Source organism: Etheostoma spectabile, chromosome 12 (assembly GCF_008692095.1).
Source record: "Etheostoma spectabile isolate EspeVRDwgs_2016 chromosome 12, UIUC_Espe_1.0, whole genome shotgun sequence".
Lineage (NCBI taxonomy): Eukaryota > Metazoa > Chordata > Actinopteri > Perciformes > Percidae > Etheostoma > Etheostoma spectabile.
The window spans coordinates 27,295,819-27,300,137 of NC_045744.1; the positions used below are offsets into that span (position 1 = coordinate 27,295,819).

General features: G+C 38.8%; 1 non-coding gene across 1 annotated transcript; it reads right to left on the bottom strand.

Annotated features, from left to right (window-relative positions):
• Positions 1-3,928: 3,928 nt before the first annotated feature.
• trnap-ugg (transfer RNA proline (anticodon UGG)) lies at positions 3,929-4,000 on the bottom strand. Its single transcript has one exon. It is a non-coding gene; the product is annotated as a tRNA-Pro (tRNA).
• Between the last annotated feature and the right edge of the window lie 319 nt (positions 4,001-4,319).

The window sequence follows — 4,319 nt, forward strand, 5'->3', positions numbered from 1 at the left end:
TTTTTCGCAGACACAAATGCCAAAAAATGACCTAGTTCCAGCTTCTTCGTTGAGAGGATTTTTTACTTTTTCTTAGTTTTATGTGAGAGTGAAGTTTATATCTATGGATTTGAACTCCTAGTTAAAAAAGAAGCAATATTAGGATGTCACTTTGGGCTTTTTGGGTAATTTTGATGGGCATTTGTCTCCATTTTCTGACTTTTTATAGACCATACAAATAATCGATTCATTGAAACAATAATGATTTGATTCACTGACATTAAGTGTAATTGTTAGTTGCAGTCCTATATCATTTTAAACGTGATCATTTTTCTCACAAGCCTTACTCAGATTAAAAAAACCCCAAAGCAGACGTGATGAGATGAAGGCCAAGGTCCCTATGTGGGCATGTGTCTTTGTTGTGATTTAACACACTTTTATTTCATGAAAATCAATTTGAATGGAGTGATTTAAAAAAAAAAAAGGTGCACACTGGAATTATATTACTTCTATATGGTGAACTGGTGAATGGGTTTTCTCTTCTGATTATGGGGAAAGTTCAGATGCACTCTTATTTCAAATTTTGTCATTTCAGCTCCAAATAAATACACTGAAAGTCCAAAACTACATTGAAGTCTAACAAGAGTTCCTGACACTTCTGAGCAGCCCATTAGGAAACATTTCAGGGGGAAAATCCCCAAGATTTTCAGTGCTCTGGGGGGATTTCACTAAATCGCGTGCTTATTCTCATGAGACTTAGGAAAAGCAAAGCGGTTTTTAATAGCTTTCCCCCTGACACATTGATGGGGGAATATGCTTTGGCTCTGTAGATATCTTCAATCCCGAGAGGTTAGGAGAGAGGGAGAGAGAGAGAGATCCGCTGCCTGCCAGTACACTTTTCACAAGGCCCCATCTGAACTAAATTAATACACTTCCTCTAACATGTGAGGATAAACCTGAGGGCCACATTACTGTGGCAGCCCCTATCAGCCCGCTTGTAATACAACCGAGTCAGCAGTCAATGAGATACATTTGCAACCAGGCATTTGTCAGCGACTCAGTGCCACAGAAGCAGGAGATTTAAAATGTCCTGCAGTAAATTAAGTCCTGCTTGAGAAGTGAAAGGTGCCGGCTAAGCAGGCGGCTGCTTTACTTTAAATGACAGACTGGTTAAGGGGGTGATGATGGTGTGGTGATGGAGGGAGGAAGGAAACTGAACCAGGGCTAGAAGCATTTTTTTCCCCCCTGATTACAGCGCCAATGCATGTAGAAAAATGTAAATATGTTAGCCTTCAGAGACTGAAATAGTTATCGCTAAACCCACGACTCCAGGATTAAACCTGATATGTATATAAATTATCATCTACTCATTACAACTAACAGCATTCTGCACTGAACTATGGCAGAATATTAAACTGTCCACTGCCTTTAGCAGACACTAACGTGATATGACTCAGGATCTGTGATAGCTCTGAAGGGCATGAGTCAAGCTTAGTAGAGAATGGGCCAATTTGTAGCAGATCTTTGGAGTCATTATCTAGTTAAAAGATGCTACCTGAGGTTTAGAACCCTGTCGATAGGAAGCAGAGGAACTCAGCTCTCGCCCTGACCACTGGGGAGAAGGGATTTGTCGTGAGAAATGGAGAAATAGCATGCATAGTACCTAAAATAATTATACATTAGTAATGAAATATGGGTGATGGGTTATCAACATTTGAAATATCATTTAAGTGTTTTTCAGTTGCAAGGTCCCTTGTGTCGTCTTTGGGTCAAATTTGACCAGTTTTTGTAGTTTTATATCAGAAATATGGGTTTCTTTGAACCAAAATGCCCAAATATAACATGGATGCATGGATGGACGCTGTATGGAACCAATACAGCGTTCTTCGCAGGGAAAATAAATGACACATTCATTGAATTTTGGGTGTTCTTTTGAAAAACATGTTTAAATGATTTTTAAACAGTATCCTGAAATAAACCAGTCTGCGATCCACTCAACATCCTTCGACCTTAATCTTTTTAATTTGAAAATGAGGTATAATGTTATATAAATTAGGCTTGTTGACTATGAATTTAAAACAAAACGTGTTAAAAAAAAAAGTGACAAAAACGTTTAAGAAAGTTACAAATACGTTTTCAAAGAGCCACAAATGCGGAAAAAAAGCACCAACAATTAATATTCACTTTTGACCTGGATGGACAACAAGTTCATGGTCAAAGGGAAGACAACACACGGGTTAGTCAATCAGACACCTCTTTATATTGGCTTTTTAACCAAAAATGCTTTGATGTCGCCCCAAAATGGCCATTGCAATTGCAATAAAATAAAAGCAGAATATGTTGTCTATTTACATTCTTCAATTCCCCAATTTTTGTCAGCAGGTTTGTCAGCAGTTGATTTTTTACTGTAGTTTTGAAGAAATTAAAGGAAACGTGGCCGCCGAGAAAGAGGAAACAACATGAGACGTGAAAAGATCCAAAACACTGGTATGGACCTTTACTTTTATCTCTCTTGGTTTGGTCTTGAAATGGGATTACAGTATCCATTTGAAAGATGTGAATCATCAGCAACATCTCTTCCCGCCCTGTTAATAGGGCAATGAGTTTCTCTTCCACTAGGAATGTGGAAGAGAAACTCGTTGCTGTAATAACAGGGCGGCTACAGGGGAAGTGGCAATATTCAGAAATTCACACACTTCATAGCATGAAGTCACTCTGCAAATGATAGAGCATAGCACCACTAAGAGGCTTATGGAAATAATGGAAATAGTGTAGCTCCCGTGGCGATGATATGCTTGCTGTAAAAGAAAAGCAAAGAGTGGTATTTACCGAAATATCTCCTGGACTTGTGTTAAGCAGAGCAGTGGCTGTCCTGAGCCAGGCTGGAGGGAGGGGGGGCACAGATGCTGTCACAACAGCAAGCTCAGATAAGCCCCCACTGGGGGAGACAGAAAGGCATTAAGTGAGCATATCTTTAAAAAGTCTGATGCTCCTCCTGAGTCACCGGGCTGAGAATGTGCACAGAATAATTATAGGCAGTGGATTTAGACCAGAACATTTGGCTGTGTTCATTCGTAGGCATGTTTTTCACCTCTTGGAAATCTGATGATAAGTTTTCCCTAACACATGGGATGTGCAGTTTAAAGAGAGAGGAACTGTTAGAAGCCAGTGACCCACAGAACTACTGTGCATGCACTGCCTTCTTTTTCTGTAGGGTAAACCTACACAATATATCTGTTGTTTGAAAAAGTAGGCAGCCATACTTGAGCTAAAATGTGATCTTAATAAGACTAAAGTATCAGTTTGATGTAGATAAAAAGGGACCTTGTGCAGAAAATAACGCTAATAGCTAGTATATAATTACATTAACAAAGAAACAATCAACAGAAACCCCCTAATTGTAGTACTGGCAAAGCCCACTAGAGACCAGTATAACAATGCTAGTCTGGATAGAGTCTGGATCATGCAGCCGTGTCTTTCTTAGGTCTGTTTTGCAACATACATTTTTTTAATGATTGATTTGCTTATTTGAGTGTCCTGTACCAGATGGTGCCCAGCCCAAATGGGCTCATGAGACACTGGACAGCAACCAGGATGGCCATATGACAAATAGCGTGTGAAAAGTGTGAATGTTCAAAAGGAAAACATGTCAACACATTCACTTTCCATATCAAAAAGGTTTTATAATGTTGGGTACAGTGGTCGCTGTCTTAGCTTTCAGGCATTTTCTATAAATCCTGCATTGGAAAATTGTCTTCATTAAAGAGCCAACTACACATATAGCCTACCTACAGACAACAAAAATTAATAGGGTTCCTAGACGGTATAAAAATATATATGTTTATATGTTTAATTTAAATAAATAAAGTCACTGTACGTGGGGCAATGACATTTTTCGTCAACAATACCATGATCCCAAAAAACACACACTGCTCTTCAGGAAAACGATGGGCTCGTCCGGGATTTGAACCCAGGACCTCTCGCACCCAAAGCGAGAATCATACCCCTAGACCAACGAGCCACACCAGTTCTGTTTGAATATACTGTAAAAGAACCTAGGCCTACCAACTGCTTCTGCTGAAAAAGACGGATAGGTTGTCTATCTTTTTTTAATATTGTCCAAAACATATTATCTCGGTTATTTACGTTACATAGCACGTTGAAATTAGTAACAAACACAAACTGTTCTGAGTTTACCATCAATGAACAAATTAGTTCCACTTAACGTTCGGTAGGCATTTGAACTTAACACTCTTTAATTAAAGGCTATAGTCACCAATGCGTTTTATCAATATTCAGGCCCATAATGTTTATTTTAAAAAACATTAATCTTAAAATCA